General features: G+C 43.6%; 21 non-coding genes across 21 annotated transcripts; all 21 read left to right on the top strand.

Moving 5' to 3' along the window:
• The first annotated feature begins 362 nt into the window (after positions 1 to 362).
• On the top strand, positions 363 to 445 carry TRNAL-CAG (transfer RNA leucine (anticodon CAG)). Its single transcript has one exon. It is a non-coding gene; the product is annotated as a tRNA-Leu (tRNA).
• A 192-nt stretch (positions 446 to 637) lies between these two features.
• Positions 638 to 720, top strand: TRNAL-AAG (transfer RNA leucine (anticodon AAG)). The gene has a single exon. It is a non-coding gene; the product is annotated as a tRNA-Leu (tRNA).
• Positions 721 to 2459: 1739 nt separating this feature from the next.
• Positions 2460 to 2542, top strand: TRNAL-CAG (transfer RNA leucine (anticodon CAG)). Its single transcript has one exon. It is a non-coding gene; the product is annotated as a tRNA-Leu (tRNA).
• A 191-nt stretch (positions 2543 to 2733) lies between these two features.
• On the top strand, positions 2734 to 2816 carry TRNAL-AAG (transfer RNA leucine (anticodon AAG)). Its single transcript has one exon. It is a non-coding gene; the product is annotated as a tRNA-Leu (tRNA).
• A 1739-nt stretch (positions 2817 to 4555) lies between these two features.
• TRNAL-CAG (transfer RNA leucine (anticodon CAG)) lies at positions 4556 to 4638 on the top strand. The gene has a single exon. It is a non-coding gene; the product is annotated as a tRNA-Leu (tRNA).
• Positions 4639 to 6925: 2287 nt separating this feature from the next.
• Positions 6926 to 7008, top strand: TRNAL-AAG (transfer RNA leucine (anticodon AAG)). Its single transcript has one exon. It is a non-coding gene; the product is annotated as a tRNA-Leu (tRNA).
• A 1023-nt stretch (positions 7009 to 8031) lies between these two features.
• On the top strand, positions 8032 to 8114 carry TRNAL-UAG (transfer RNA leucine (anticodon UAG)). The gene has a single exon. It is a non-coding gene; the product is annotated as a tRNA-Leu (tRNA).
• A 2012-nt stretch (positions 8115 to 10126) lies between these two features.
• Positions 10127 to 10209, top strand: TRNAL-UAG (transfer RNA leucine (anticodon UAG)). Its single transcript has one exon. It is a non-coding gene; the product is annotated as a tRNA-Leu (tRNA).
• A 632-nt stretch (positions 10210 to 10841) lies between these two features.
• On the top strand, positions 10842 to 10924 carry TRNAL-CAG (transfer RNA leucine (anticodon CAG)). The gene has a single exon. It is a non-coding gene; the product is annotated as a tRNA-Leu (tRNA).
• Positions 10925 to 11115: 191 nt separating this feature from the next.
• TRNAL-AAG (transfer RNA leucine (anticodon AAG)) lies at positions 11116 to 11198 on the top strand. The gene has a single exon. It is a non-coding gene; the product is annotated as a tRNA-Leu (tRNA).
• Positions 11199 to 12221: 1023 nt separating this feature from the next.
• TRNAL-UAG (transfer RNA leucine (anticodon UAG)) lies at positions 12222 to 12304 on the top strand. The gene has a single exon. It is a non-coding gene; the product is annotated as a tRNA-Leu (tRNA).
• Positions 12305 to 12936: 632 nt separating this feature from the next.
• TRNAL-CAG (transfer RNA leucine (anticodon CAG)) lies at positions 12937 to 13019 on the top strand. Its single transcript has one exon. It is a non-coding gene; the product is annotated as a tRNA-Leu (tRNA).
• Positions 13020 to 13210: 191 nt separating this feature from the next.
• On the top strand, positions 13211 to 13293 carry TRNAL-AAG (transfer RNA leucine (anticodon AAG)). The gene has a single exon. It is a non-coding gene; the product is annotated as a tRNA-Leu (tRNA).
• A 1023-nt stretch (positions 13294 to 14316) lies between these two features.
• TRNAL-UAG (transfer RNA leucine (anticodon UAG)) lies at positions 14317 to 14399 on the top strand. Its single transcript has one exon. It is a non-coding gene; the product is annotated as a tRNA-Leu (tRNA).
• A 632-nt stretch (positions 14400 to 15031) lies between these two features.
• Positions 15032 to 15114, top strand: TRNAL-CAG (transfer RNA leucine (anticodon CAG)). The gene has a single exon. It is a non-coding gene; the product is annotated as a tRNA-Leu (tRNA).
• Positions 15115 to 16019: 905 nt separating this feature from the next.
• Positions 16020 to 16102, top strand: TRNAL-AAG (transfer RNA leucine (anticodon AAG)). Its single transcript has one exon. It is a non-coding gene; the product is annotated as a tRNA-Leu (tRNA).
• Positions 16103 to 17841: 1739 nt separating this feature from the next.
• On the top strand, positions 17842 to 17924 carry TRNAL-CAG (transfer RNA leucine (anticodon CAG)). Its single transcript has one exon. It is a non-coding gene; the product is annotated as a tRNA-Leu (tRNA).
• Positions 17925 to 18116: 192 nt separating this feature from the next.
• Positions 18117 to 18199, top strand: TRNAL-AAG (transfer RNA leucine (anticodon AAG)). The gene has a single exon. It is a non-coding gene; the product is annotated as a tRNA-Leu (tRNA).
• Positions 18200 to 19937: 1738 nt separating this feature from the next.
• Positions 19938 to 20020, top strand: TRNAL-CAG (transfer RNA leucine (anticodon CAG)). Its single transcript has one exon. It is a non-coding gene; the product is annotated as a tRNA-Leu (tRNA).
• Positions 20021 to 20211: 191 nt separating this feature from the next.
• On the top strand, positions 20212 to 20294 carry TRNAL-AAG (transfer RNA leucine (anticodon AAG)). The gene has a single exon. It is a non-coding gene; the product is annotated as a tRNA-Leu (tRNA).
• A 1024-nt stretch (positions 20295 to 21318) lies between these two features.
• Positions 21319 to 21401, top strand: TRNAL-UAG (transfer RNA leucine (anticodon UAG)). Its single transcript has one exon. It is a non-coding gene; the product is annotated as a tRNA-Leu (tRNA).
• The last annotated feature ends 215 nt before the right edge of the window (positions 21402 to 21616 follow it).

The raw sequence follows: 21616 nt of genomic DNA, 5'->3' as shown, positions 1-21616 counted from the left end.
GACAGTTGGACTCCAGCACACTTATGGCAATTTCCTCAGGGCTGTGATCAGGGGCTGCTAAGATTTGCGTATTCCACCCTATGTTGTGACATTGAAATTCCTTGTTGAATTTGCTTTAGCTAGCCAAGAGGTGGCTGTTGACTCAATTTCAAAGCAGCTTTGGGCCGTTCAAGTGGCTGGTTAATAGCACTTTCTCTTTGTACGCCTTAAAGGTCTAAAGAGTTCTTCATAGGTACTGCTCTCTATGGATTGTTCAAAGATCTGTTGGAAGTACTTATAATAGGATAAATAAATTGAGGGCATGCCTTTTCGGTACCCCACTTGCATGGCTGTCTGGCCTGTGGAAGATTCCACAAATGCAAGTCAGGATGGCCGAGTGGTCTAAGGCGCTGCGTTCAGGTCGCAGTCTCTTCTGGAGGCGTGGGTTCAAATCCCACTTCTGACAATTGTGTGTTTACTCTACTTTTTTCTTGAGAGAGAAAAAATCAGATCATTTCCCTCACATGGGCTTATATGGTTGTCTACTTGGAAAAGTGCAATGAGTTTTTTTCTTGCTCTAGCCACTCATGACCTAAGATGTGTGCTTTTTTTGGTTCACAATATCTTTCCCTCTCTGTAGATGATCAAGCAACATGTGGTCAGGATGGCCGAGTGGTCTAAGGCGCTGTGTTAAGGCCGCAGTCTCTCCTGGAGGCGTGGGTTCGAATCCCACTTCTGACAAAACTTTAAGTCCATTTTGTCTCTGAGTTCTTTTAAAATCTCAGCTAAAAATTGGCAGTGCATATAATATCTGAATAAGTAACAAACTTCAGTTTCAACTGCAAATTAATTTGCCCTATTCTGTCTTCAAGCTCGTATAATATTCTTCTAGCACTCGTGGTGTTTTATGTGTTTTTTGGGGGGTGCTTAAAAAGTCCCTTTTATTAATGAAATGGGTTACATTCAGTCTTGTGATATTTTTGGTTTCCAATAAGTAGATTGTTAATTTTATGTAACCTCATTTTCTAATGCTCCATTCAAGAGATGTTTCCACTATGAAATGCAGAGCAAGGGGAAAGAGCACAAGTGATAGAGCGAGTGAGTGAGAAGGGGTGTTGAGGAAGGAGAGAATGAAACAAAGACAGAGTGAGTGAACGGCAGGTTGGCCTAGAAGAGGAGACTAGAAGTGAAGGCGACATACTTTTCCCTGCTTTTGACCTCCCACCCATCCCAAACCGACCACAAACGTACCATCTATGCAACGTTGGTATGCAGAAATTCACGCCTCAGCCAGTGAGGGTAAGTCCCAGGCCAGGGGCTAGAGAGCAAAAGACTGCATGTGCTCAGACGTTCCCTGCTAGGGACAGTTGATCTGAAACAAGGTCTGCTCTCTTGTATCCAGCAACGATCTAGAAATCCTGCATGAATCTGCAAGGCACAATGACAGCATACATTTGCATAATATGCCCCACCTTCTGCCTTCCTACTTCCTGTGCAGTAGTTGTTTGTGTAGAGAGAGAGGTCGCAGGCAAGGTAATTTTGTGAGTAGGATACAGGACCCTAAATAGCTGGTGAGAGGTATGAGGTATTCTAAAAGCATAAAAATTGTACACCTGTGAAATGAAATGCTTTCACATGTGATCTTCTGTGTTTATTGTCCTGTGCATAAAGTTGCACCTTGTGTTTGAAGGTTTAAATTATTTCAGGCTTGCATGGAGGCAGAAATTTCTGAGTGACTTTTATACATTTCTTAAGACTCTGCACTGTCAGGATGGCCGAGTGGTCTAAGGAGCTGTGTTTAGGCCGCAGTCTCCTCTGGAGGCGTGGGTTCGAATCCCACTTCTGACATGACTTTTGGAGATGTAATCTCCTTTTTCAGGTTAACATCTGATGGAAGTTGCATCTGTTGGTCTTCACCTGGGATGTGATTCCGTCCTCATCTAGTCAAGAGAGCTGGGGTTTCTCATATATTTCGGTTGTATAAAGTCTTGCTGACAAAGTGCAGTCCTTACTATATGAGTATAGGACCCATGTAAGAGCTCATCTGGAAGAGTCATGCTCTTGTATGCCCTGGCCAGACAGGCCATGCAAATATGGAAGAATGCCTAGCATCTGGTAGACAGTTGGACTCCAGCACACTTACGGCAATTTCCTCAGGGCTGTGATCAGGGGCTGCTTAGATTTGCGTATTCCACCCTATGTTGTGACATTGAAATTCCTTGTTGAATTTGCTTTAGCTAGCCAAGAGGTGGCTGTTGACTCAATTTCAAAGCAGCTTTGGGCCTTTCAAGTGGCTGGTTAATAGCACTTTCTCTTTGTACGCCTTAAAGGTCTAAAGAGTTCTTCATAGGTACTGCTCTCTATGGATTGTTCAAAGATCTGTTGGAAGTACTTATAATAGGATAAATAAATTGAGGGCATGCCTTTTCGGTACCCCACTTGCATGGCTGTCTGGCCTGTGGAAGGTTCCACAAATGCAAGTCAGGATGGCCGAGTGGTCTAAGGCGCTGCGTTCAGGTCGCAGTCTCTTCTGGAGGCGTGGGTTCAAATCCCACTTCTGACAATTGTGTGTTTACTCTACTTTTTTCTTGGGAGAGAAAAAATCAGATCATTTCCCTCACATGGGCTTATATGGTTGTCTACTTGGAAAAGTGCAGTGAGTTTTTTTCTTGCTCTAGCCACTCATGACCTAAGTTGTGTGCTTTTTTTGGTTCACAATATCTTTCCCTCTCTGTAGATGATCAAGCAAATGTGGTCAGGATGGCCGAGTGGTCTAAGGCGCTGCGTTAAGGCCGCAGTCTCTCCTGGAGGCGTGGGTTCGAATCCCACTTCTGACAAAACTTTAAGTCCATTTTGTCTCTGAGTTCTTTTAGAATCTCAGCTAAAAATTGGCAGTGCATATAATATCTGAATAAGTAACAAACTTCAGTTTCAACTGCAAATTAATTTGCCCAATTCTGTCTTCAAGCTCGTATAATATTCTTCTAGCACTCGTGGTGTTTTATGTGTTTTTTGGGGGGTGCTTAAAAAGTCCCTTTTATTAATGAAATGGGTTACATTCAGTCTTGTGATATTTTTGGTTTCCAATAAGTAGATTGTTAATTTTATGTAACCTCATTTTCTAATGCTCCATTCAAGAGATGTTTCCACTATGAAATGCAGAGCAAGGGGAAAGAGCACAAGTGATAGAGCGAGTGAGTGAGAAGGGGTGTTGAGGAAGGAGAGAATGAAACAAAGACAGAGTGAGTGAACGGCAGGTAGGCCTAGAAGAGGAGACTAGAAGTGAAGGCGACATACTTTTCCATGCTTTTGACCTCCCACCCATCCCAAACCGACCACAAACGTACCATCTATGCAACGTTGGTATGCAGTAATTCACGCCTCAGCCAGTGAGGGTAAGTCCCAGGCCAGGGGATAGAGAGCAAAAGACTGCATGTGCTCAGACGTTCCCTGCTAGGGACAGTTGATCTGAAACAAGGTCGGCTCTCTTGTATCCAGCAAGGATCTAGAATTCCTGCATGAATCTGCAAGGCACAATGACAGCATACATTTGCATAATATGCCCCACCTTCTGCCTTCCTACTTCCTGTGCAGTAGTTGTTTGTGTAGAGAGAGAGGTCGCAGGCAAGGTAATTTTGTGAGTAGGATACAGGACCCTAAATAGCTGGTGAGAGGTATGAGGTATTTTAAAAGCATAAAAATTGTACACCTGTGAAATGAAATGCTTTCACATGTGATCTTCTGTGTTTATTGCCCTGTGCATAAAGTTGCACCTTGTGTTTGAAGGTTTAAATTATTTCAGGCTTGCATGGAGGCAGAAATTTCTGAGTGACTTTTATACATTTCTTAAGACTCTGAACTGTCAGGATGGCCGAGTGGTCTAAAGTGCTGTGTTTAGGCCGCAGTCTCCTCTGGAGACGTGGGTTCGAATCCCACTTCTGACATGACTTTTGGAGATGTAATCTCCTTTTTCAGGTTAACATCTGATGGAAGTTGCATCTGTTGGTCTTCACCTGGGATGTGATTCCGTCCTCATCTAGTCAAGAGAGCTGGGGTTTCTCATATATTTCGGTTGTATAAAGTCTTGCTGACAAAGTGCAGTCCTTACTATATGAGCATAGGACCTATGTAAGAGCTCATCTGGAAGAGTCATGCTCTTGTATGCCCTGGCCAGACAGGCCATGCAAATATGGAAGAATGCCTAGCATCTGGTAGACAGTTGGACTCCAGCACACTTACGGCAATTTCCTCAGGGCTGTGATCAGGGGCTGCTTAGATTTGAGTATTCCACCCTATGTTGTGACATTGAAATTCCTTGTTGAATTTGCTTTAGCTAGCCAAGAGGTGGCTGTTGACTCAATTTCAAAGCAGCTTTGGGCCTTTCAAGTGGCTGGTTAATAGCACTTTCTCTTTGTACGCCTTAAAGGTCTAAAGAGTTCTTCATAGGTACTGCTCTCTATGGATTGTTCAAAGATCTGTTGGAAGTACTTATAATAGGATAAATAAATTGAGGGCATGCCTTTTCGGTACCCCACTTGCATGGCTGTCTGGCCTGTGGAAGGTTCCACAAATGCAAGTCAGGATGGCCGAGTGGTCTAAGGCGCTGCGTTCAGGTCGCAGTCTCTTCTGGAGGCGTGGGTTCAAATCCCACTTCTGACAATTGTGTGTTTACTCTTCTTTTTTCTTGGGAGAGAAAAAATCAGATCATTTCCCTCACATGGGCTTATATGGTTGTCTACTTGGAAAAGTGCAGTGAGTTTTTTTCTTGCTCTAGCCACTCATGACCTAAGTTGTGTGCTTTTTTTGGTTCACAATATCTTTCCCTCTCTGTAGATGATCAAGCAAATGTGGTCAGGATGGCCGAGTGGTCTAAGGCGCTGCGTTAAGGCCGCAGTCTCTCCTGGAGGCGTGGGTTCGAATCCCAATTCTGACAAAACTTTAAGTCCATTTTGTCTCTGAGTTCTTTTAGAATCTCAGCTAAAAATTGGCAGTGCATATAATATCTGAATAAGTAACAAACTTCAGTTTCAACTGCAAATTAATTTGCCCAATTCTGTCTTCAAGCTCGTATAATATTCTTCTAGCACTCGTGGTGTTTTATGTGTTTTTTGGGGGGTGCTTAAAAAGTCCCTTTTATTAATGAAATGGGTTACATTCAGTCTTGTGATATTTTTGGTTTCCAATAAGTAGATTGTTAATTTTATGTAACCTCATTTTCTAATGCTCCATTCAAGAGATGTTTCCACTATGAAATGCAGAGCAAGGGGAAAGAGCACAAGTGATAGAGCGAGTGAGTGAGAAGGGGTGTTGAGGAAGGAGAGAATGAAACAAAGACAGAGTGAGTGAACGGCAGGTAGGCCTAGAAGAGGAGACTAGAAGTGAAGGCGACATACTTTTCCATGCTTTTGACCTCCCACCCATCCCAAACCGACCACAAACGTACCATCTATGCAACGTTGGTATGCAGTAATTCACGCCTCAGCCAGTGAGGGTAAGTCCCAGGCCAGGGGATAGAGAGAAAAAGACTGCATGTGCTCAGACGTTCCCTGCTAGGGACAGTTGATCTGAAACAAGGTCGGCTCTCTTGTATCCAGCAAGGATCTAGAATTCCTGCATGAATCTGCAAGGCACAATGACAGCATACATTTGCATAATATGCCCCACCTTCTGCCTTCCTACTTCCTGTGCAGTAGTTGTTTGTGTAGAGAGAGAGGTCGCAGGCAAGGTCATTTTGTGAGTAGGATACAGGACCCTAAATAGCTGGTGAGAGGTATGAGGTATTTTAAAAGCATAAAAATTGTACACCTGTGAAATGAAATGCTTTCACATGTGATCTTCTGTGTTTATTGTCCTGTGCATAAAGTTGCACCTTGTGTTTGAAGGTTTAAATTATTTCAGGCTTGCATGGAGGCCGAAATTTCTGAGTGACTTTTATACATTTCTTAAGACTCTGCACTGTCAGGATGGCCGAGTGGTCTAAAGTGCTGTGTTTAGGCCGCAGTCTACTCTGGAGGCGTGGGTTCGAATCCCACTTCTGACATGACTTTTGGAGATGTAATCTCCTTTTTCAGGTTAACATCTGATAGAAGTTGCATCTGTTGGTCTTCACCTGGGATGTGATTCCGTCCTCATCTAGTCAAGAGAGCTGGGGTTTCTCATATATTTCGGTTGTATAAAGTCTTGCTGACAAAGTGCAGTCCTTACTATATGAGCATAGGACCCATGTAAGAGCTCATCTGGAAGAGTCATGCTCTTGTATGCCCTGGCCAGAAAGGCCATGCAAATATGGAAGAATGCCTAGCATCTGGTAGACAGTTGGACTCCAGCACACTTACGGCAATTTCCTCAGGGCTGTGATCAGGGGCTGCTTAGATTTGCGTATTCCACCCTATGTTGTGACATTGAAATTCCTTGTTGAATTTGCTTTAGCTAGCCAAGAGGTGGCTGTTGACTCAATTTCAAAGCAGCTTTGGGCCTTTCAAGTGGCTGGTTAATAGCACTTTCTCTTTGTACGCCTTAAAGGTCTAAAGAGTTCTTCATAGGTACTGCTCTCTATGGATTGTTCAAAGATCTGTTGGAAGTACTTATAATAGGATAAATAAATTGAGGGCATGCCTTTTCGGTACCCCACTTGCATGGCTGTCTGGCCTGTGGAAGGTTCCACAAATGCAAGTCAGGATGGCCGAGTGGTCTAAGGCGCTGCGTCCAGGTCGCAGTCTCTTCTGGAGGCGTGGGTTCAAATCCCACTTCTTACAATTGTGTGTTTACTCTACTTTTTTCTTGAGAGAGAAAAAATCAGATCATTTCCCTCACAATGGCTTATGTGGTTGTCTGCTTGGAAAAGTGCAGTGAGTTTTTTTCTTGCTCTAGCCACTCATGACCTAAGATGTGTGCTTTTTTTGGTTCACAATATCTTTTCCTCTCTGTAGATGATCAAGCAAATGTGGTCAGGATGGCCGAGTGGTCTAAGGCGCTGCGTTAAGGCCGCAGTCTCTCCTGGAGGCGTGGGTTCGAATCCCACTTCTGACAAAACTTTAAGTCCATTTTGTCTCTGAGTTCTTTTAGAATCTCAGCTAAAAATTGGCAGTGCATATAATATCTGAATAAGTAACAAACTTCAGTTTCAACTGCAAATTAATTTGCCCAATTCTGTCTTCAAGCTCGTATAATATTCTTCTAGCACTCGTGGTGTTTTATGTGTTTTTTGGGGGGTGCTTAAAAAGTCCCTTTTATTAATGAAATGGGTTACATTCAGTCTTGTGATATTTTTGGTTTCCAATAAGTAGATTGTTAATTGTATGTAACCTCATTTTCTAATGCTCCATTCAAGAGATGTTTCCACTATGAAATGCAGAGCAAGGGGAAAGAGCACAAGTGATAGAGCGAGTGAGTGAGAAGGGGTGTTGAGGAAGGAGAGAATGAAACAAAGACAGAGTGAGTGAACGGCAGGTAGGCCTAGAAGAGGAGACTAGAAGTGAAGGCGACATACTTTTCCCTGCTTTTGACCTCCCACCCATCCCAAACCGACCACAAACGTACCATCTATGCAACGTTGGTATGCAGAAATTCACGCCTCAGCCAGTGAGGGTAAGTCCCAGGCCAGGGGCTAGAGAGCAAAAGACTGCATGTGCTCAGACGTTCCCTGCTAGGGACAGTTGATCTGAAACAAGGTCTGCTCTCTTGTATCCAGCAAGGATCTAGAAATCCTGCATGAATCTGCAAGGCACAATGACAGCATACATTTGCATAATATGCCCCACCTTCTGCCTTCCTACTTCCTGTGCAGTAGTTGTTTGTGTAGAGAGAGAGGTCGCAGGCAAGGTAATTTTGTGAGTAGGATACAGGACCCTAAATAGCTGGTGAGAGGTATGAGGTATTTTAAAAGCATAAAAATTGTACACCTGTGAAATGAAATGCTTTCACATGTGATCTTCTGTGTTTATTGTCCTGTGCATAAAGTTGCACCTTGTGTTTGAAGGTTTAAATTATTTCAGGCTTGCATGAGGCAGAAATTTCTGAGTGACTTTTATACATTTCTTAAGACTCTGCACTGTCAGGATGGCCGAGTGGTCTAAGGCGCTGTGTTTAGGCCGCAGTCTCCTCTGGAGGCGTGGGTTCGAATCCCACTTCTGACATGACTTTTGGAGATGTAATCTCCTTTTTCAGGTTAACATCTGATGGAAGTTGCATCTGTTGGTCTTCACCTGGGATGTGATTCCGTCCTCATCTAGTCAAGAGAGCTGGGGTTTCTCATATATTTCGGTTGTATAAAGTCTTGCTGACAAAGTGCAGTCCTTACTATATGAGCATAGGACCCATGTAAGAGCTCATCTGGAAGAGTCATGCTCTTGTATGCCCTGGCCAGACAGGCCATGCAAATATGGAAGAATGCCTAGCATCTGGTAGACAGTTGGACTCCAGCACACTTACGGCAATTTCCTCAGGGCTGTGATCAGGGGCTGCTTAGATTTGCGTATTCCACCCTATGTTGTGACATTGAAATTCCTTGTTGAATTTGCTTTAGCTAGCCAAGAGGTGGCTGTTGACTCAATTTCAAAGCAGCTTTGGGCCTTTCAAGTGGCTGGTTAATAGCACTTTCTCTTTGTACGCCTTAAAGGTCTAAAGAGTTCTTCATAGGTACTGCTCTCTATGGATTGTTCAAAGATCTGTTGGAAGTACTTATAATAGGATAAATAAATTGAGGGCATGCCTTTTCGGTACCCCACTTGCATGGCTGTCTGGCCTGTGGAAGGTTCCACAAATGCAAGTCAGGATGGCCGAGTGGTCTAAGGCGCTGCGTCCAGGTTGCAGTCTCTTCTGGAGGCGTGGGTTCAAATCCCACATCTTACAATTGTGTGTTTACTCTACTTTTTTGTTGAGAGAGAAAAAATCAGATCATTTCCCTCACAATGGCTTATGTGGTTGTCTGCTTGGAAAAGTGCAGTGAGTTTTTTTCTTGCTCTAGCCACTCATGACCTAAGATGTGTGCTTTTTTTGGTTCACAATATCTTTTCCTCTCTGTAGATGATCAAGCAAATGTGGTCAGGATGGCCGAGTGGTCTAAGGCGCTGCGTTAAGGCCGCAGTCTCTCCTGGAGGCGTGGGTTCGCATCCCACTTCTGACAAAACTTTAAGTCCATTTTGTCTCTGAGTTCTTTTAGAATCTCAGCTAAAAATTGGCAGTGCATATAATATCTGAATAAGTAACAAACTTCAGTTTCAACTGCAAATTAATTTGCCCAATTCTGTCTTCAAGCTCGTATAATATTCTTCTAGCACTCGTGGTGTTTTATGTGTTTTTTGGGGGGTGCTTAAAAAGTCCCTTTTATTAATGAAATGGGTTACATTCAGTCTTGTGATTTTTTTGGTTTCCAATAAGTAGATTGTTAATTGTATGTAACCTCATTTTCTAATGCTCCATTCAAGAGATGTTTCCACTATGAAATGCAGAGCAAGGGGAAAGAGCACAAGTGATAGAGCGAGTGAGTGAGAAGGGGTGTTGAGGAAGGAGAGAATGAAACAAAGACAGAGTGAGTGAACGGCAGGTAGGCCTAGAAGAGGAGACTAGAAGTGAAGGCGACATACTTTTCCCTGCTTTTGACCTCCCACCCATCCCAAACCGACCACAAACGTACCATCTATGCAACGTTGGTATGCAGAAATTCACGCCTCAGCCAGTGAGGGTAAGTCCCAGGCCAGGGGCTAGAGAGCAAAAGACTGCATGTGCTCAGACGTTCCCTGCTAGGGACAGTTGATCTGAAACAAGGTCTGCTCTCTTGTATCCAGCAAGGATCTAGAAATCCTGCATGAATCTGCAAGGCACAATGACAGCAAACATTTGCATAATATGCCCCACCTTCTGCCTTCCTACTTCCTGTGCAGTAGTTGTTTGTGTAGAGAGAGAGGTCGCAGGCAAGGTAATTTTGTGAGTAGGATACAGGACCCTAAATAGCTGGTGAGAGGTATGAGGTATTTTAAAAGCATAAAAATTGTACACCTGTGAAATGAAATGCTTTCACATGTGATCTTCTGTGTTTATTGTCCTGTGCATAAAGTTGCACCTTGTGTTTGAAGGTTTAAATTATTTCAGGCTTGCATGAGGCAGAAATTTCTGAGTGACTTTTATACATTTCTTAAGACTCTGCACTGTCAGGATGGCCGAGTGGTCTAAGGCGCTGTGTTTAGGCCGCAGTCTCCTCTGGAGGCGTGGGTTCGAATCCCACTTCTGACATGACTTTTGGAGATGTAATCTCCTTTTTCAGGTTAACATCTGATGGAAGTTGCATCTGTTGGTCTTCACCTGGGATGTGATTCCGTCCTCATCTAGTCAAGAGAGCTGGGGTTTCTCATATATTTCGGTTGTATAAAGTCTTGCTGACAAAGTGCAGTCCTTACTATATGAGCATAGGACCCATGTAAGAGCTCATCTGGAAGAGTCATGCTCTTGTATGCCCTGGCCAGACAGGCCATGCAAATATGAAAGAATGCCTAGCATCTGGTAGACAGTTGGACTCCAGCACACTTACGGCAATTTCCTCAGGGCTGTGATCAGGGACTGCTTAGATTTGCGTATTCCACCCTATGTTGTGACATTGAAATTCCTTGTTGAATTTGCTTTAGCTAGCCAAGAGGTGGCTGTTGACTCAATTTCAAAGCAGCTTTGGGCCTTTCAAGTGGCTGGTTAATAGCACTTTCTCTTTGTACGCCTTAAAGGTCTAAAGAGTTCTTCATAGGTACTGCTCTCTATGGATTGTTCAAAGATCTGTTGGAAGTACTTATAATAGGATAAATAAATTGAGGGCATGCCTTTTCGGTACCCCACTTGCATGGCTGTCTGGCCTGTGGAAGGTTCCACAAATGCAAGTCAGGATGGCCGAGTGGTCTAAGGTGCTGCGTTCAGGTCGCAGTCTCTTCTGGAGGCGTGGGTTCAAATCCCACTTCTGACAATTGTGTGTTTACTCTACTTTTTTCTTGAGAGAGAAAAAATCTGATCATTTCCCTCACATGGGCTTATATGGATGTCTACTTGGAAAAGTGCAGTGAGTTTTTTTCTTGCTCTAGCCACTCATGACCTAAGTTGTGTGCTTTTTTTGGTTCACAATATCTTTCCCTCTCTGTAGATGATCAAGCAAATGTGGTCAGGATGGCCGAGTGGTCTAAGGCGCTGCGTTAAGGCCGCAGTCTCTCCTGGAGGCGTGGGTTCGAATCCCACTTCTGACAAAACTTTAAGTCCATTTTGTCTCTGAGTTCTTTTAGAATCTCAGCTAAAAATTGGCAGTGCATATAATATCTGAATAAGTAACAAACTTCAGTTTCAACTGCAAATTAATTTGCCCAATTCTGTCTTCAAGCTCGTATAATATTCTTCTAGCACTCGTGGTGTTTTATGTGTTTTTTGGGGGGTGCTTAAAAAGTCCCTTTTATTAATGAAATGGGTTACATTCAGTCTTGTGATATTTTTGGTTTCCAATAAGTAGATTGTTAATTTTATGTAACCTCATTTTCTAATGCTCCATTCAAGAGATGTTTCCACTATGAAATGCAGAGCAAGGGGAAAGAGCACAAGTGATAGAGCGAGTGAGTGAGAAGGGGTGTTGAGGAAGGAGAGAATGAAACAAAGACAGAGTGAGTGAACGGCAGGTAGGCCTAGAAGAGGAGACTAGAAGTGAAGGCGACATACTTTTCCCTGCTTTTGACCTCCCACCCATCCCAAACCGACCACAAACGTACCATCTATGCAACGTTGGTATGCAGAAATTCACGCCTCAGCCAGTGAGGGTAAGTCCCAGGCCAGGGGCTAGAGAGCAAAAGACTGCATGTGCTCAGACGTTCCCTGCTAGGGACAGTTGATCTGAAACAAGGTCTGCTCTCTTGTATCCAGCAAGGATCTAGAAATCCTGCATGAATCTGCAAGGCACAATGACAGCATACATTTGCATAATATGCCCCACCGTCTGCCTTCCTACTTCCTGTGCAGTAGTTGTTTGTGTAGAGAGAGAGGTCGCAGGCAAGGTAATTTTGTGAGTAGGATACAGGACCCTAAATAGCTGGTGAGAGGTATGAGGTATTTTAAAAGCATAAAAATTGTACACCTGTGAAATGAAATGCTTTCACATGTGATCTTCTGTGTTTATTGTCCTGTGCATAAAGTTGCACCTTGTGTTTGAAGGTTTAAATTATTTCAGGCTTGCATGAGGCAGAAATTTCTGAGTGACTTTTATACATTTCTTAAGACTCTGCACTGTCAGGATGGCCGAGTGGTCTAAGGCGCTGTGTTTAGGCCGCAGTCTCCTCTGGAGGCGTGGGTTCGAATCCCACTTCTGACATGACTTTTGGAGATGTAATCTCCTTTTTCAGGTTAACATCTGATGGAAGTTGCATCTGTTGGTCTTCGCCTGGGATGTGATTCCGTCCTCATCTAGTCAAGAGAGCTGGGGTTTCTCATATATTTCGGTTGTATAAAGTCTTGCTGACAAAGTGCAGTCCTTACTATATGAGCATAGGACCCATGTAAGAGCTCATCTGGAAGAGTCATGCTCTTGTATGCCCTGGCCAGACAGGCCATGCAAATATGGAAGAATGCCTAGCATCTGGTAGACAGTTGGACTCCAGCACACTTACGGCAATTTCCTCAGGGCTGTGATCAGGGGCTGCTTAGATTTGCGTATTCCACCCTATGCTGTGACATTGAAATTCCTTGTTGAATTTGCTTTAGCTAGCCAAGAGGTGGCTGTTGACTCAATGTCAAAGCAGCTTTGGGCCTTTCAAGTGGCTGGTTAATAGCACTTTCTCTTTGTACGCCTTAAAGGTCTAAAGAGTTCTTCATAGGTACTGCTCTCTATGGATTGTTCAAAGATCTGTTGGAAGTACTTATAATAGGATAAAGAAATTGAGGGCATGCCTTTTCGGTACCCCACTTGCATGGCTGTTTGGCCTGTGGAAGGTTCCACAAATGCAAGTCAGGATGGCCGAGTGGTCTAAGGCGCTGCGTTCAGGTCGCAGTCTCTTCTGGAGGCGTGGGTTCAAATCCCACTTCTGACAATTGTGTGTTTACTCTACTTTTTTCTTGAGAGAGAAAAAATCAGATCATTTCCCTCACAATGGCTTATATGGTTGTCTGCTTGGAAAAGTGCAGTGAGTTTTTTTCTTGCTCTAGCCACTCATGACCTAAGATGTGTGCTTTTTTTGGTTCACAATATCTTTTCCTCTCTGTAGATGATCAAGCAAATGTGGTCAGGATGGCCGAGTGGTCTAAGGCGCTGCGTTAAGGCTGCAGTCTCTCCTGGAGGCGTGGGTTCGAATCCCACTTCTGACAAAACTTTAAGTCCATTTTGTCTCTGAGTTCTTTTAGAATCTCAGCTAAAAATTGGCAGTGCATATAATATCTGAATAAGTAACAAACTTCAGTTTCAACTGCAAATTAATTTGCCCAATTCTGTCTTCAAGCTCGTATAATATTCTTCTAGCACTCGTGGTGTTTTATGTGTTTTTTGGGGGGTGCTTAAAAAGTCCCTTTTATTAATGAAATGGGTTACATTCAGTCTTGTGATATTTTTGGTTTCCAATAAGTAGATTGTTAATTGTATGTAACCTCATTTTCTAATGCTCCATTCAAGAGATGTTTCCACTATGAAATGCAGAGCAAGGGGAAAGAGCACAAGTGATAGAGCGAGTGAGTGAGAAGGGGTGTTGAGGAAGGAGAGAATGAAACAAAGACAGAGTGAGTGAACGGCAGGTAGGCCTAGAAGAGGAGACTAGAAGTGAAGGCGACATACTTTTCCCTGCTTTTGACCTCCCACCCATCCCAAACCGACCACAAACGTACCATCTATGCAACGTTGGTATGCAGAAATTCACGCCTCAGCCAGTGAGGGTAAGTCCCAGGCCAGGGGCTAGAGAGCAAAAGACTGCATGTGCTCAGACGTTCCCTGCTAGGGACAGTTGATCTGAAACAAGGTCTGCTCTCTTGTATCCAGCAAGGATCTAGAAATCCTGCATGAATCTGCAAGGCACAATGACAGCATACATTTGCATAATATGCCCCACCTTCTGCCTTCCTACTTCCTGTGCAGTAGTTGTTTGTGTAGAGAGAGAGGTCGCAGGCAAGGTAATTTTGTGAGTAGGATACAGGACCCTAAATAGCTGGTGAGAGGTATGAGGTATTTTAAAAGCATAAAAATTGTACACCTGTGAAATGAAATGCTTTCACATGTGATCTTCTGTGTTTATTGTCCTGTGCATAAAGTTGCACCTTGTGTTTGAAGGTTTAAATTATTTCAGGCTTGCATGAGGCAGAAATTTCTGAGTGACTTTTATACATTTCTTAAGACTCTGCACTGTCAGGATGGCCGAGTGGTCTAAGGCGCTGTGTTTAGGCCGCAGTCTCCTCTGGAGGCGTGGGTTCGAATCCCACTTCTGACATGACTTTTGGAGATGTAATCTCCTTTTTCAGGTTAACATCTGATGGAAGTTGCATCTGTTGGTCTTCACCTGGGATGTGATTCCGTCCTCATCTAGTCAAGAGAGCTGGGGTTTCTCATATATTTCGGTTGTATAAAGTCTTGCTGACAAAGTGCAGTCCTTACTATATGAGCATAGGACCCATGTAAGAGCTCATCTGGAAGAGTCATGCTCTTGTATGCCCTGGCCAGACAGGCCATGCAAATATGGAAGAATGCCTAGCATCTGGTAGACAGTTGGACTCCAGCACACTTACGGCAATTTCCTCAGGGCTGTGATCAGGGGCTGCTTAGATTTACGTATTCCACCCTATGTTGTGACATTGAAATTCCTTGTTGAATTTGCTTTAGCTAGCCAAGAGGTGGCTGTTGACTCAATTTCAAAGCAGCTTTGGGCCTTTCAAGTGGCTGGTTAATAGCACTTTCTCTTTGTACGCCTTAAAGGTCTAAAGAGTTCTTCATAGGTACTGCTCTCTATGGATTGTTCAAAGATCTGTTGGAAGTACTTATAATAGGATAAATAAATTGAGGGCATGCCTTTTCGGTACCCCACTTGCATGGCTGTCTGGCCTGTGGAAGGTTCCACAAATGCAAGTCAGTATGGCCGAGTGGTCTAAGGCGCTGCGTTCAGGCCGCAGTCTCCTCTGGAGGCGTGGGTTCGAATCCCACTTCTGACATGACTTTTGGAGATGTAATCTCCTTTTTCAGGTTAACATCTGATGGAAGTTGCATCTGTTGGTCTTCACCTGGGATGTGATTCCGTCCTCATCTAGTCAAGAGAGCTGGGGTTTCTCATATATTTCGGTTGTATAAAGTCTTGCTGACAAAGTGCAGTCCTTACTATATGAGCATAGGACCCATGTAAGAGCTCATCTGGAAGAGTCATGCTCTTGTATGCCCTGGCCAGACAGGCCATGCAAATATGAAAGAATGCCTAGCATCTGGTAGACAGTTGGACTCCAGCACACTTACGGCAATTTCCTCAGGGCTGTGATCAGGGGCTGCTTAGATTTGCGTATTCCACCCTATGTTGTGACATTGAAATTCCTTGTTGAATTTGCTTTAGCTAACCAAGAGGTGGCTGTTGACTCAATTTCAAAGCAGCTTTGGGCCTTTCAAGTGGCGGTTAATAGCACTTTCTCTTTGTACGCCTTAAAGGTCTAAAGAGTTCTTCATAGGTACTGCTCTCTATGGATTGTTCAAAGATCTGTTGGAAGTACTTATAATAGGATAAATAAATTGAGGGCATGCCTTTTCGGTACCCCACTTGCATGGCTGTCTGGCCTGTGGAAGGTTGCACAAATGCAAGTCAGGATGGCTGAGTGGTCTAAGGCGCTGCGTTCAGGTCGAGTCTCTTCTGAAGGCGTGGGTTCAAATCCCACTTCTGACAATTGTGTGTTTACTCTACTTTTTTCTTGGGAGAGAAAAAATCAGATCATTTCCCTCACATGGGCTTATATGGTTGTCTACTTGGAAAAGTGCAGTGAGTTTTTTTCTTGCTCTAGCCACTCATGACCTAAGATGTGTGCTTTTTTTGGTTCACAATATCTTTCCCTCTCTGTAGATGATCAAGCAACGTGTGGTCAGGATGGCCGAGTGGTCTAAGGCGCTGCGTTAAGGCCGCAGTCTCTCCTGGAGGCGTGGGTTCGAATCCCACTTCTGACAAAACTTTATGTCCATTTTGTCTCTGAGTTCTTTTAGAATCTCAGCTAAAAATTGGCAGTGCATAAAATATCTGAATAAGTAACAAACTTCAGTTTCAACTGCAAATTAATTTGCCCAATTCTGTCTTCAAGCTCGTATAATATTCTTCTAGCACTCGTGGTGTTTTATGTGTTTTTTGGGGGGTGCTTAAAAAGTCCCTTTTATTAATGAAATGGGTTACATTCAGTCTTGTGATATTTTTGGTTTCCAATAAGTAGATTGTTAATTTTATGTAACCTCATTTTCTAATGCTCCATTCAAGAGATGTTTCCACTATGAAATGCAGAGCAAGGGGAAAGAGCACAAGTGATAGAGCGAGTGAGTGAGAAGGGGTGTTGAGGAAGGAGAGAATGAAACAAAGACAGAGTGAGTGAACGGCAGGTAGGCCTAGAAGAGGAGACTAGAAGTGAAGGCGACATACTTTTCATTGCTTTTGACCTCCCACCCATCCCAAACCGACCACAAACGTACCATCTATGCAACGTTGGTATGCAGAAATTCACGCCTCAGCCAGTGAGGGTGAGTCCCAGGGCAGGGGCTAGAGAGCAAAAGACTGCATGTGCTCAGACGTTCCCTGCTAGGGACAGTTGATCTGAAACAAGGTCTGCTCTCTTGTATCCAGCAAGGATCTAGAAATCCTGCATGAATCTGCAAGGCACAATGACAGCATACATTTGCATAATATGCCCCACCTTCTGCCTTCCTACTTCCTGTGCAGTAGTTGTTTGTGTAGAGAGAGAGGTCGCAGGCAAGGTAATTTTGTGAGTCGGATACAGGACCCTAAATAGCTGGTGAGAGGTATGAGGTATTCTAAAAGCATAAAAATTGTACACCTGTGAAATGAAATGCTTTCACATGTGATCTTCTGTGTTTATTGTCCTGTGCATAAAGTTGCACCTTGTGTTTGAAGGTTTAAATTATTTTAGGCTTGCATGGAGGCAGAAATTTCTGAGTGACTTTTATACATTTCTTAAGACTCTGCACTGTCAGGATGGCCGAGTGGTCTAAGTCGCTGTGTTTAGGCCGCAGTCTCCTCTGGAGGCGTAGGTTCGAATCCCACTTCTGACATGACTTTTGGAAATGTAATCTCCTTTTTCAGGTTAACATCTGATGGAAGTTGCATCTGTTGGTCTTCACCTGGGATGTGATTCCGTCCTCATCTAGTCAAGAGAGCTGGGGTTTCTCATATATTTCGGTTGTATAAAGTCTTGCTGACAAAGTGCAGTCCTTACTATATGAGCATAGGACCCATGTAAGAGCTCATCTGGAAGAGTCATGCTCTTGTATGCCCTGGCCAGACAGGCCATGCAAATATAGAAAAATGCCTAGCATCTGGTAGACAGTTGGACTCCAGCACACTTACGGCAATTTCCTCAGGGCTGTGATCAGGGGCTGCTTAGATTTGCGTATTCCACCCTATGTTGTGGCATTGAAATTCCTTGTTGAATTTGCTTTAGCTAGCCAAGAGGTGGCTGTTGACTCAATTTCAAAGCAGCTTTGGGCCGTTCAAGTGGCTGGTTAATAGCACTTTCTCTTTGTACGCCTTAAAGGCATAAAGAGTTCTTCATAGGTACTGCTCTCTATGGATTGTTCAAAGATCTGTTAGAAGTACTTATAATAGGATAAATAAATTGAGGGCATGCTTTTTCGGTACCCCACTTGCATGGCTGTCTGGCCTGTGGAAGGTTCTATAAAAGCAAGTCAGGATGGCCGAGTGGTCTAAGGCGCTGCGTTCAGGTTGCAGTCTCTTCTGGAGGCGTGGGTTCAAATCCCACTTCTGACAATTGTGTGTTTACTCTACTTTTTTCTTGAGAGAGAAAAAATCAGATCATTTCCCTCACATGGGCTTATATGGTTGTCTACTTGGAAAAGTGCAGTGAGTTTTTTTCTTGCTCTAGCCACTCATGACCTAAGATGTGTGCTTTTTTTGGTTCACAATATCTTTCCCTCTCTGTAGATGATCAAGCAACATGTGGTCAGGATGGCCGAGTGGTCTAAGGCGCTGTGTTAAGGCCGCAGTCTCTCCTGGAGACGTGGGTTCGAATCCCACTTCTGACAAAACTTTAAGGCCATTTTGTCTCTGAGTTCTTTTAGAATCTCAGCTAAAAATTGGCAGTGCATATAATATCTGAATAAGTAACAAACTTCAGTTTCAACTGCAAATTAATTTGCCCAATTCTGTCTTCAAGCTCGTATAATATTCTTCTAGCACTCGTGCTGTTTTATGTGTTTTTTGGGGGGTGCTTAAAAAGTCCCTTTTATTAATGAAATGGGTTACATTCAGTCTTGTGAAATTTTTGGTTTCCAATAAGTAGATTGTTAATTTTATGTAACCTCATTTTCTAATGCTCCATTCAAGAGATGTTTCAACTATAAAATGCAGAGCAAGGGGAAAGAGCACAAGTGATAGAGCGAGTGAGTGAGAAGGGGTGTTGAGGATGGAGAGAATGAAACAAAGACAGAGTGAGTGAACGGCAGGTAGGCCTAGAAGAGGAGACTAGAAGTGAAGGCGACATACTTTTCCCTGCTTTTGACCTCCCACCCATCCCAAACCGACCACAAACGTACCATCTATGCAACGTTGGTATGCAGAAATTCACGCCTCAGCCAGTGAGGGGGAGTCCCAGGCCAGGGGCTAGAGAGCAAAAGACTGCATGTGCTCAGACGTTCCCTGCTAGGGACATTTGATCTGAAACAAGGTCTGCAATCTTGTATCCAGCAAGGATCTAGAAATCCTGCATGAATCTGCAAGGCACAATGACAGCATACATTTGCATATATGCCCCACCTTCTGCCTTCCTACTTCCTGTGCAGTAGTTGTTTGTGTAGAGAGAGAGGTCGCAGGCAAGGTAATTTTGTGAGTAGGATACAGAACCCTAAATAACTGGTGAGAGGTATGAGGTATTCTAAAAGCATAAAAATTGTACACCTGTGAAATGAAATGCTTTCACATGTGATCTTCTGTGTTTATTGACCTGTGCATAAAGTTGCACCTTGTGTTTGAAGGTTTAAATTATTTCAGGCTTGCATGGAGGCTGAAATTTCTGAGTGACTTTTATACATTTCTTAAGACTCTGCACTGTCAGGATGGCCGTGTGGTCTAAGGAGCTGTGTTTAGGCCGCAATCTCCTCTGGAGGCGTGGGTTCAAATCCCACTTCTGACATGACTTTTGGAGATGTAATCTCCTTTTTCAGGTTAACATCTGATGGAAGTTGCATCTGTTGGTCTTCACCTGGGATGTGATTCCGTCCTCATCTAGTCAAGAGAGCTGGGGTTTCTCATATATTTCGGTTGTATAAAGTCTTGCTGACAAAGTGCAGTCCTTACTATATGAGCATAGGACCCATGTAAGAGCTCATCTGGAAGAGTCATGCTCTTGTATGCCCTGGCCAGACAGGCCATGCAAATATGGAAGAATGCCTAGCATCTGGTAGACAGTTGGACTCCAGCACACTTACGGCAATTTCCTCAGGGCTGTGATCAGGGGCTGCTTAGATTTGCGTATTCCACCCTATGTTGTGACATTGAAATTCCTTGTTGAATTTGCTTTAGCTAGCCAAGAGGTGGCTGTTGACTCAATTTCAAAGCAGCTTTGGGCCTTTCAAGTGGCTGGTTAATAGCACTTTCTCTTTGTACGCCTTAAAGGTCTAAAGAGTTCTTCATAGGTACTGCTCTCTATGGATTGTTCAAAGATCTGTTGGAAGTACTTATAATAGGATAAATAAATTGAGGGCATGCCTTTTCGGTACCCCACTTGCATGGCTGTCTGGCCTGTGGAAGGTTCCACAAATGCAAGTCAGGATGGCCGAGTGGTCTAAGGCGCTGCGTTCAGGTCGCAGTCTCTTCTGGAGGCGTGGGTTCAAATCCCACTTCTGACAATTGTGTGTTTACTCTACTTTTTTCTTGAGAGAGAAAAAATCTGATCATTTCCCTCACATGGGCTTATATGGTTGTCTACTTGGAAAAGTGCAGTGAGTTTTTTTCTTGCTCTAGCCACTCATGACCTAAGATGTGTGCTTTTTTTGGTTCACAATATCTTTCCCTCTCTGTAGATGATCGAGCAAATGTGGTCAGGATGGCCGAGTGGTCTAAGGCGCTGCGTTAAGGCCGCAGTCTCTCCTGGAGGCGTGGGTTCGAATCCCACTTCTGACAAAACTTTAAGTCCATTTTGTCTCTGAGTTCTTTTAGAATCTCAGCTAAAAATTGGCAGTGCATATAATATCTGAATAAGTAACAAACTTCAGTTTCAACTGCAAATTAATTTGCCCAATTCTGTCTTCAAGCTCGTATAATATTCTTCTAGCACTCGTGGTGTTTTATGTGTTTTTTGGGGGGTGCTTAAAAAGTCCCTTTTATTAATGAAATGGGTTACATTCAGTCTTGTGATATTTTTGGTTTCCAATAAGTAGATTGTTAATTTTATGTAACCTCATTTTCTAATGCTCCATTCAAGAGATGTTTCCACTATGAAATGCAGAGCAAGGGGAAAGAGCACAAGTGATAGAGCGAGTGAGTGAGAAGGGGTGTTGAGGAAGGAGAGAATGAAACAAAGACAGAGTGAGTGAACGGCAGGTAGGCCTAGAAGAGGAGACTAGAAGTGAAGGCGACATACTTTTCCATGCTTTTGACCTCCCACCCATCCCAAACCGACCACAAACGTACCATCTATGCAACGTTGGTATGCAGTAATTCACGCCTCAGCCAGTGAGGGTAAGTCCCAGGCCAGGGGATAGAGAGCAAAAGACTGCATGTGCTCAGACGTTCCCTGCTAGGGACAGTTGATCTGAAACAAGGTCGGCTCTCTTGTATCCAGCAAGGATCTAGAATTCCTGCATGAATCTGCAAGGCACAATGACAGCATACATTTGCATAATATGCCCCACCTTCTGCCTTCCTACTTCCTGTGCAGTAGTTGTTTGTGTAGAGAGAGAGGTCGCAGGCAAGGTAATTTTGTGAGTAGGATACAGGACCCTAAATAGCTGGTGAGAGGTATGAGGTATTTTAAAAGCATAAAAATTGTACACCTGTGAAATGAAATGCTTTCACATGTGATCTTCTGTGTTTATTGTCCTGTGCATAAAGTTGCACCTTGTGTTTGAAGGTTTAAATTATTTCAGGCTTGCATGGAGGCAGAAATTTCTGAGTGACTTTTATACATTTCTTAAGACTCTGCACTGTCAGGATGGCCGAGTGGTCTAAGGCGCTGTGTTTAGGCCGCAGTCTCCTCTGGAGGCGTGGGTTCGAATCCCACTTCTGACATGACTTTTGGAGATGTAATCTCCTTTTTCAGGTTAACATCTGATGGAAGTTGCATCTGTTGGTCTTCACCTGGGATGTGATTCCGTCCTCATCTAGTCAAGAGAGCTGGGGTTTCTCATATATTTCGGTTGTATAAAGTCTTGCTGACAAAGTGCAGTCCTTACTATATGAGCATAGGACCTATGTAAGAGCTCATCTGGAAGAGTCATGCTCTT

This window comes from Lissotriton vulgaris, chromosome 8 (genome assembly GCF_964263255.1).
Source record: "Lissotriton vulgaris chromosome 8, aLisVul1.2, whole genome shotgun sequence".
Classification (NCBI taxonomy): Eukaryota; Metazoa; Chordata; class Amphibia; order Caudata; family Salamandridae; genus Lissotriton; species Lissotriton vulgaris.
Note: the sequence above shows the minus strand (reverse complement) of the source record. Positions and strands in the feature narration are given on the sequence as shown.